The sequence below is a fragment of the Echinops telfairi genome, unplaced genomic scaffold (genome assembly GCF_000313985.2).
Source record: "Echinops telfairi isolate 266 unplaced genomic scaffold, ASM31398v2 ScPeMD7_655;HRSCAF=1070, whole genome shotgun sequence".
In the NCBI taxonomy this organism is placed as follows: Eukaryota; Metazoa; Chordata; class Mammalia; order Afrosoricida; family Tenrecidae; genus Echinops; species Echinops telfairi.
This window is the reverse complement of record NW_022104553.1, coordinates 8,577,945-8,588,312: the sequence shown is the minus strand read 5'-3', so window position 1 is coordinate 8,588,312 and position 10,368 is coordinate 8,577,945. Positions and strand designations below refer to the sequence as shown.

Sequence of the window (10,368 nt, the reverse complement as noted above, 5' to 3'; positions counted from 1 at the left end):
AAATCTGGCTAGACCAGAGGATGTACACTGGTACAGATAAGAGCTGGAAACACAGGGAATCCAGGACAGATAAACCCCTCAGGACCCATCATGAGAGTAGTGATACTATAAAGGTAAAGGCAAGGTGGGGGTAAGAAAGGGGGAATCAATCACATATAACCCCCTCCCTGGGGGACGGACAACAGAAAAGTGGGTGAAGGGAGACATCGGACCATGTAAGACATGAACAGATAATAATAATTTATAAATTATGGAGGTTCGTGGGGGGCGGGGAGAATGAGGAGCTGATACCAAGTAGAAAGCAAATATTTTGAGAATGATGATGGCAACAAGTGTTCAAATGTGCCTGACACCATGCATGGATGGATGCATGGATTGTGATAAGAGTTGTACGAGCCCCCAATAAAATGAATAAAGAAAAGGGAAAAAAAGGGCAAGATGGCAGGAGACAGAAGCCCACCTCTCACCCTAGAGTAAGATGAGAGTTCACCAGCGCTGGGGGTGACGGGAAGGATGAGGGGTGGGAATTAGTGCTTCGGATACAGGGCTTCTGTTTGGGGTGATGGAAAACCTTGGGGAAATGGTGAAAGTGCATGGTATAGTAAACAATATTAAAGGTACTGAATGGTACGCTTAGGAATAGTTCAGATGGCACATTTTGTGATGCACATATACATGGTGCCCTAAGCAGGCGTAGTTCTCATCAACCTCCGGTCCCCCTTTCTCTGGACCAGGCGTCCTCAAACTAGGAATTTGTTCATAGTTTTTTTAAAAAAAACTGTAGTCCAGCCCTCCAACGAGTCTGAGGGACAGCAAACTGGCCCCCAAACGTTTGAGGACCCCTGCGTCTGGACGTACGTTCTCCACGTGACTGTCCACAGGCTTTCATCGCCGCCGCCACCACCACCACCACCACCACCACCACCACCACCCTCGGGAGCTGTTCTGCCACCTTGCCTCCTCTCTGGGAGCCCAGCTTTCATGCTTTCAGGAATATTTCCCCCATAGCTTAAGGTTTATCTCTAACTTGCCGCACGAGGAGCTTCATCTTTGTGTGGAACTCTCTGGGATTTCAGGTTATCAACAAGCATATCGGGAGTAAGCCAGTCGCAGGCCCAATCCTGTGACCCACCACCCACTCCCATGACCCACAGGGCTCCCCTAGGTTGAAGAGCAACCCTTACTCTGCTGGTACACATGTGTGATTCTGTCTCTCTCTCCAACCGCCCCCTCCCCAAGCCTACCCCCACGGCCCCTCCAATAGCTTTCTCTGCAGCAAAGAGTGCTCACCACCAGGTCCACCCGAGTCCACCACGTCTGTAAGAGCTGATTACCCTGTGCAAATATTGACTTTGCATTCGTAAAAAATGTTGGCTTATACGACAGACTGCAGATCCGAAGAGCATGTAGGAAAGGGAGCCATCACCCTGAATAATGATATTTCATTCCCCACTAGCGCGCGCGCACGCACACACACACACACACACACACACACACCAAGAGTTGGGTTGGTTGGTTAGTTTTCTCTCCATTCCTATAAATCCTTCTCACATCTAGTTTCAGATGAGAAACAAGTGCTCAGGAAGAGTTTATAAGTCAACTCAAAATCCAGATTCTAAATCTTTTCTTTCAAGGGATCAAAATGAAAACCTAATTTATTTTGCCTCCAGTTCGTAGTTCCCTGGGTGGCGCTAACTGGTTTGCCCTCAACTACAAACCTCAAGGTCAACGGCTTGAACCGCACAGTGGCACCGAGGAAGGAGAGCTGGCGATCTGCTTCCATAATGATTTCTGCCAAGCGAACCTTAAGTGGCCGGCACGCTCAGTACACTACCTCCACCAGGTGGTTTGTTTCCGTCGTTGTCGTTGTTCTTTTATCCACTAGAGGGCTCCCACTCCTCTGCGTCGCTCTATTTCCTCTAGAAATTTAGCTTACAAAGCATCTCGGGGTAAGTCTCAAAGCCAAATGTAAGGGTTCTTTTCTTTCATATATATATATATATTTATCATTTTATATGTTTTCTATTAGAAAACATATAAACATGCCACAATTTTTTAATTACACGAATAATGAGTACAAGGAAAAATAAAATGTTATGCAATTGTGGTAATGATTGTACAACTCTTCTTGATATGATTGAACTATCAAATTGTATGACAGGTGGATGAAGTTCCAGTAAAACTGTTAAAAAACAATTTGTAAGAGCAAACAAAGAATAGAAAGGGGTGTGTATTAGTCTGGGTACTTTGGAGAAACAAATCCACAGCGACTCATGTATAAGAGAGAGTTTTATGTAAAGAAAATGTGCATCACGAAAACATCCCAACCCAATGCTGCCCAAGCCCACAAGTCCAACATTAACCCATACCCAACACCAGTCCACAAAGTCCTTCACCTCACAAAACAGAGGCAATAATGCCGACTGCAGGAGGAAAGCTGAGTCAGTGAACGTGTAAGCATCTCAGCACTGCAGGGGTCTCCACACGGCTGCTCCAGCACCCAGGCCTGCATCGGGATAGATCCATGTGGCTTCTCCTTGTAGGAAATCCATCTTGCAAGCTGAAGCAGGGAACTGCTAAGGCAGCTGCACCCGATGCAACCATCACAAAACAAGAGACCCGAGAACTAGAAAGGTGAGGCTTCACCACCCATTTATCCCTCCGCCTTTCAACCAGCCCCACATGTGATTATCGGCCAGGCTGGCACAATTAACTAACTCAGGGTGTTTTTAAAAATATGCAACATGTTAAAGATGAAAGATTTATTTGAAAAAAAGAAGAAAAAAAGATTTCTTTGAAAATAAAATATAGTAATTTGTTGTAAAAAGAAAAAAAGAAAAGAAAATACATGTACACACCACACAACTTAAAAAATACAGATGGTAAGTTGCAAACATTTGACTCTGTTTCCACCTTTCCCCTATCATCCCATTTACTTCCTATTTCTCTAGATATTCTAAATTTCTCCAAACATACAGGAGGACATTAAAAAGGGTGTGTAAAATAGAATTGAAAGCTAGTAGAATCTTTCCCCAAACTTGTTGAAGCTCCTCCTAGGGACGGGTACACATTTCTTGCTCCCTCGCTTCTCCCCACACCCATGCTAGCATGCCAGGCGGAGCCTGCGCACTGCCAGCCTCAAAATCCATTCCGCAGCTCTTCTGTGAATGACATCCCCAAATTTTAATCCGTGCCTGTTATTTTGCTGTCCGGCTAAAACACTGCCTACCTGAATCTTTCTTATAGTTGATGATGGTAGGTGTGTAACTCAACTCTCAGTCCTCAGTATTTATTATGCTTCCCATAAGTCTTCTTCTGTCTGTCAGATGGAAGGTGGATATGATTACGGGAGTTGCAGCAGCCTTTTTGGGTCACGAAACAGCCCACTTGACATGGTGAAACAACAAAATGAAGCAAGCTGCTTCCTGAGAGGGTTGTGGAAGCCGCTTACTATCCACAGCCCACCTGTGTCTGGATTTCTTTTATGAAGAAGATATACGCTTTAAACTACTTTGATGAGATTATTCTGACTTGCAGCAAAATATATTTCTTAACAGATGTGTCTATCAGACACAATGCACTTGGCTTTGTTCCTTAACATTGTATCTTGGAAATCAATCCATGTCTGTGTGTCAAGAACTACTTCATTTTTAAGAGCTTACCGGCATTCCTTTAGATGGCTGTACCATCATTTACTTAAACAGTTTCTCATCGATAACATTTAGATTATCTTCCATCTTTGTTACAATAAAAAATGGCACATTACACGTACCCATCATAGCACACATATGCAGGTACATCTGTAAAATGAAGTCCGAAAGTGGGCTTGCAGAGTTAAAGGGCATGCACAACTTGAAATAGAACCTCTATTACTTTATATGTCTCCCAGCAAGATATCCGCATGTCTAGTTATCTTCATCTGCAGCACCAGCATTACCAAGGTCTGTAGTCTTTGAGAGTATGGAAAGTAGAGAAATGGTGTCACACTACAATGTCAGTGGGATTTCTCTCATGAAATGGAGCACCTTTCCCCTCCCACATAGTCTTTGTCACTTCATCTCCCACGACGAGGCTCCTGAGAGTAAATTTCATGATTTGTGGATTAGGTGGGTAAGAACACTAGATATTTCATATCCTAGGATCAAATCGAATGCAAAACCCTCAAGGTTTACACTTAGAAAGAAGGAGGGGAAAAAAAAAAAAAAGAAAGCAAGAAGCGGGGAGGGGATGGAGGCAGGGGTGGGTGAGAATCACAACAGCACGAGATGAATAAATTCCTACAAATGAGCTTTGAATGCAATTCCAGTAGATGGCAGTGTTGGCCAACTTTTCAAGTTTGGTTCCTCCGCTAGTCACATTATTATTTATGTATGTTATATATAATATATATTTTAAAATATATCTTTTATAAATTAGAAGTTCATGTTTGCGTTATTATGCTATGCTGTATGTTATAAATATTATAAAAACTTGCAATCATCACAAACAACAATTATGGAGTAATTATCTCTAAGTCCACCACCACCCACTGAGGTAATCATCATTATATCTGTTTTATTAATGAGAATAATGAGAGTCAAATGATCAAGTAATTTGCTTAACAGTACCCAGGTTTGACATCCCCTCACAGAGGGGTCTTAGGGAAGGGATGAGTCAACCAGGGTTGACACATAATCCTCCTCTGGTTCCTTGAAGCTTCCTCAGCCCCCACTATCATGACCCCAGTCCTGCCTTTCACTGCGGGCTAGACCGGAGCATGTGCACAGGTACAGATAAGAGGTAAGAGCTCACAACACACGGAATCCAGGAACAGTGATGGGAACAGCGATACGGGAAGGGTAGGGGGAAGGTGGGGAGGGAAGCGGAGACAGGGAGAACCAGTTGCAATGACCGACACATAACTACACACACACACACACACACACACACACACACACACACACACACACAAACAACAGAAACTGTGGGGGAAGGGAGACAACGGTCGGTTTAAGATTTGAAAATAATCATTTATAATTTATCAAGGGGTCACGACGGGGAGGGGGCAGGGAGGGAAAAAAGAAGAGCTAATACCAAGGGCTCAACAGAAAGCTAATGTCTAGAAAATAATGATGGCAACAGATATACAAATATGCTTGATGCACTAGATGGATGGATTGTTATAAGAGCTGTAAGAGCCCCCAATAAAATGATCTTTTAATAATAATTTTAAAAACAAAACAGTCCCCAGGCTTTAGGAGTCCCTGGAGTGGTACAAGTGGTAGATTGATTAGTTCGTTAGCATCTACCCAGAGAAACCTTAAACTGACTGAAGGACATAAATGGGAAACTCCTCTAAGCTAACAGGACTTTAACTTACAATTGCTCTGGGGATGTCCAACAAACGGCAACCCAGGACCAATATCAATTTGCTTATTTCATGCTTTCTCTACCTTTATGTGACAAAGGCTAGCTTGTCAAACAGGGCTCTGCCCCCATAAATGATGGTAACCAAGAAGAGTACCATGTCTGCAAGCCCCATGGCAGATGTAATTAGCAGCCAGTCACCCACATCTCTGAGATATACAAGCTAACTATTCAGGTAGTGGAATCAGAAAAATCCTACACACGAGGGAAATTCTCTACCCACTAATACTGTATCTGGACTAATATAATATTCCGAGCAATAGACTTGCTTTAAATCCTAGGGTGATGATTTATGATGTACTACAGTCAAATGACAATAATGTGCCCAAAATTGTACTGGGGACTTATCAAAACAACAGTTAGAAGGGTGGATTTTGAGCTTGTAAATTTTGATCAAATGTATAACATACATTGTGTTCAAATTTATAACTTGATCATAGCCCTAATACAAGAACAATCAGTTCTTACAACATGGCCCTACCTCCTACGTGCCCCCCTAAAGAGATCACGGAAGACATGAGTGTCATAGCAAAATGTGGTGAAGAAACAAGATGGTGCCCAGTTGTCATGGATAATAGCGCTTGGGGGTCATAAGGGTTTGTCTCAAAACAAACAGGCATCTAAGTAAGTGTGAAGTCAGCTAATCCCACCTAGAAGAAGCACACCAGCCTGTGTGACCCAAAGAGAGCCAGTAATACAGTCCAAATCTGGAAAACGGAAGGCAACCCCTTCCCCAAACAGGGTCACTACATGGGAGAAGCTTCCAGTGCATCCCCATTGCACATTGGCTAGAAAAGCAAACGCCCCACGTCAGATGGGAAGCATTATAAAGGGGATTTTAGCAACCGTGCTCAAGCCAAAATGGAAGGCCGTGTCATTTGATCTCCCTATGGACCGGATGTGAATTTATTCTGAACTTTGAACAGTCTCTACTTTCTGAGGTCTGTCTCCGTTTCGGAGGGCCATTGTTGATGGATCCGTGCTTGGTGTCTGCCCTCGTCTGGTTTAGGGAAACTGTTTAGGGAAACGCGAGGATGGGAGGACATATGAAGATACCAACGGGGTTGATGATTTTCCTGGGGACACGGAGGGAAAGTGATGGGGGCGGTAGACTCACATCGTTGTGTAAAAGAAGCAAAGGAGAAAAAACGCTCTAAAGCTGATCACCGAACCATTGAATTGGATGATATATGGATTAAACCTCCATGAAAACGAAGAAAGGTCCAATGATCTACTTTCAAAAGAAATCAAGCCTTGAGAATGCCATGGAGCACCATGTACTGTGCTGCACATGGGGTTGCTGTGGGTCTGACTCTACTGCAACGGGTGCCTAGGTTTTATGCAATCAGTGTGGATCCCGAAGCCATGTCCCTGCTGGTTCTTCCACGGATGGTGACCGCTGTGTTGCTAGAGGCTGGTGGGCAATTTTCTGTCTTCATGGAGTTATTAACCCGGCATCAACATTTGACACAGTTGTTCTCTCTTCTTGGAAGTTTATCTTCCACCTCCCCTCTCCCTGCTTTTCCTCCTACTTCCTGGGCAGCACCTTCTTGCAAGGGTTACTGGTCTCCCATCATCCCTACCTAAACATGAGGGAACCTCAACACTAGATAGTCTTTCCTTGGTTCACACGTATATTTCTCTCCCCTCCTCCCCATCGCTCAATTCTCCCGTGCTCAGCCCTTTTACTCTGCTTTCCCAGTTGCAACTACTAAGGTGACCAGACATTCCGCTTTTGGCGGGACAGTCCCGATTTTGGCGTTTTAAAAAAGTTTCGATTTTCGGAAAGAATGCACGACGAGCTAGGGAACGGTCTATTTGGTCCATAGAGACCAAACTTTTAATCAAGACCCCCCACCCCCCAGGTCAATGGTGTCCCGCTTTCAATCTGGTCACCTTAATCTAGTCACACTAGCCTTAGGGCCTTTGCATTTTTCTCTGGTTGTACAGGTGTTAAATCACCTATCTTCCCAGTACTTCCTAACTCGCTCTCTCTTCATATATTTCCCTTTTTAGCCTTAATTATTGAACATTTTTTGATGACTTAACAATCTTAACAACTATTCAACAGTTTTTAGAAATTACTTAACCATTTTTACTTATCTTGCTAATAGTCTGTTTGCTCCCTCTAGAATATAAACTCTACAAGGTCCAGAGCTGTGTTTTCTTCTTCATTGTTTTAGCCCCCAAACCTAGAGTAATGCTTAATGAGCCTTTATTGAACTGAAGGAACCACATTTAACTTAAAGGTAATGACTGAGAATGGGAACAGGCATTGTGTAAAGAAGCATTCCTAACAGAGGTCTAGTCTCTTGAAGATAGAACAAGAAAAATCAGATGTAAACTGCTGTAAGAAGGATCCGGGGAAGTCGCAAATAGTCCAACAGGGAAGATCCTTAAGTATTGAAAAAAGGATTTAAAAAAAAGGCTCTAAAAAATAAAAATTTAAAAAGCAAATCTCCAGAGATGTTGCCCAAGTGAATAGACTCTCCATTTGCTGGTGATCTGCTGTCGATCACTGTGAAAACAAGAGGCAGGCCAACTTCCCTAGACCTTTCAGACCACGGTAGCTCTGGCTGCAATAAATGCATTCCCTTTCTGATGTTTGTGCAGTTCAATGGGCAAGTGTAACAGGTATAGAGTTATAGAACGGTCTAGGTAATGAATAATACTGCAAGATTACTTCTGGTTTTCTTCCCCTTCTAAATAGAAACCTTAACTGTAGATAGCGAGCTAACGTCAAGTCAACGCCAACTCATGGTTTCCCAGTCCCTAGCAGCACAAAATGACAAGCCGAAGTGTAGCATCCTCAAGATTGCCAGCATATTGAAGTCCATCCTGTTGACAGTTGTCATTCCACATCCCTCACCTGGGCTGGCTCTCGACTTCATCGAACGTGAGGACCTCCTCCTGCCACTGGTCTTTCCCAGCAGATGTGTCCGGGGCCAGGAAGAACAATGCCTTGCTGGGATCCATCAGGTTTTCCATCGCCACTTTTCAGAGGTAGATCACCAGACACTTTCCTTCCTCGTCTGTCTTAATCTGGAACCTATCCGCGGTGGGTGACTCTGCTGCTATTTCAAATGCATCGTGTCCAGCATCATAGCAGCATGTAAACCACCAGAGGATGACAAACTGACAGCCGGGTGGTCGAATTTGCCTGTGAAGATTATTGTACATAAGCTTGTGTGACTCAACTCCAAGAAGGGAATGTCTTAATTTTATGATATCCTTGAATGGTTATTAACATATGTTTAGGTAGTTCTCGTTCACGGAACCGATATTACCTCCACGTCAGTCGGAAGTTAGCTGGATTTTATAAATTAGGATATCGAGTGAGATAAAAATAGGTGAAACGACTTTGGCTGATAAATCGTGAAACTAAAAGAGAATGGAAGAGCATACATATGGGACAAGTTACTTCATTTCCACCCCAAAGTGAAGAAATCCATTGTTTTCCCATCTTGAGACTCTGCTTTCTCAATTGGATATTTCATCTGTAGGCCCATTGTCTTAGGCTGTATTGTTTTGGAACTCGGGTGAAAGATGTACGTGTAGTTGCATCAAACTCAGGGGATGGTTAGAGCTGCAAAGGGACTCAAAGGTCACTGAAGCCACCAATCCTGCTTTTCCGGTGATGAAATATGACCCAGAGAGATGGAGCCATTTACCCCAGGACATCAGCCAGCATGTGACTGCTTGACACTGGAACTCAGTTCTTCAAAAATTTCACCCCAAAATCTCTTCCTCTTCTTCTAGGAGATTCATAAAACCTATCAACACTCCCAAACACTGTACATCAAGTACTGTCTAACTGAGGAGAGTTTTTTAGGGCTTTGCTTGCATTTAAACTGATCGTCCAGTTCACTGTACTGTGGTGACTTGCACGTGGCTATAACACTGGAAGGGATGCCAGAGGAGTTTCAAATACCAGAAGAGCAAGATTTCAGAGAAGCTCCCATGCTGAGGCAGACTAGGGTGAAAGCCTGGATAATTACATTTTTTTTTACATCCAAAAATTAGACAATAAAAACCCTCTGCACTACATCTGGAATATGGTCCAATACGGTGCTATAACATGAGCTGGCTATCTTGGAAGGCCCTCAAAATACAATGGCTGCAAAAATGAACAAACTCAAACATACCAAGCCTAGTGATCACGCCACAAGACTGCCAGTTTGTCTCCGCAAGGAAAACAACAACACACTGATCGTTTGGCTCTGGGGCAGGGGTCAGAACCAGATAGGAATATTGTGTTTGAGAACATTGCATTTGAGAATCATAGTAGAACTGACCAATGCCCAGCTATGAAGAGTGCATCTGAAATAGTCCCGACCCTTGAGCCATCCTGCCTCACCAACCTGCACTGATTATAATGACTCCACACTGCCACTCCGCCCCGTTCCCAAAGGACACCTCCTACCACTGTGAGCTCATCACGTAGCCAGAGGCTAGCGAGTTGGTCCCTACTCCTAGCGAGTTCATGTGCAACAGAAAGAGCGCTGCCCAGACCTGCACTGTCCTCCCAGCGCTCCCTATATCTGGGCCCATTGTTCAGCCCCTCTGTCCATCTATCTCCTGGAAGGTCTTCCCTCTCACTCGCCTTCATGACCTAGCATGACATTCCTTTCTAGGGATTGGTTTCTCCAGATAATGTATCCAGAGTATGTGAGAGGAAGTCTTGCTTACCTGGCTTCTAAGGAGCCTCTGGCCGAGCTTCCTCTAAGACAGATCTGCTGATTCCTCGGGCAGCCCATGTACTTTCAATATTCTTCAGCAGCACCATGTCGGAGATGCACCATATCGGAGATGCACCATATCAGAGATGCACCATGTCGGAGATGCACCATATCAGAGATGCACCATATCAGAGAAGCACCATATCGGAGATGCACCATGTCGGAGATGCACCATATCAGAGATGCACCATATCGGAGATGCACCATATCGGAGATGCACCAT

At 44.0% G+C, this 10,368-nt stretch overlaps 1 pseudogene; it reads right to left on the bottom strand.

Annotated features, from left to right (window-relative positions):
• The window catches only part of LOC115870313, a 68,494-nt pseudogene extending 60,100 nt beyond the window's left edge, over positions 1-8,394 (bottom strand).
• Between the last annotated feature and the right edge of the window lie 1,974 nt (positions 8,395-10,368).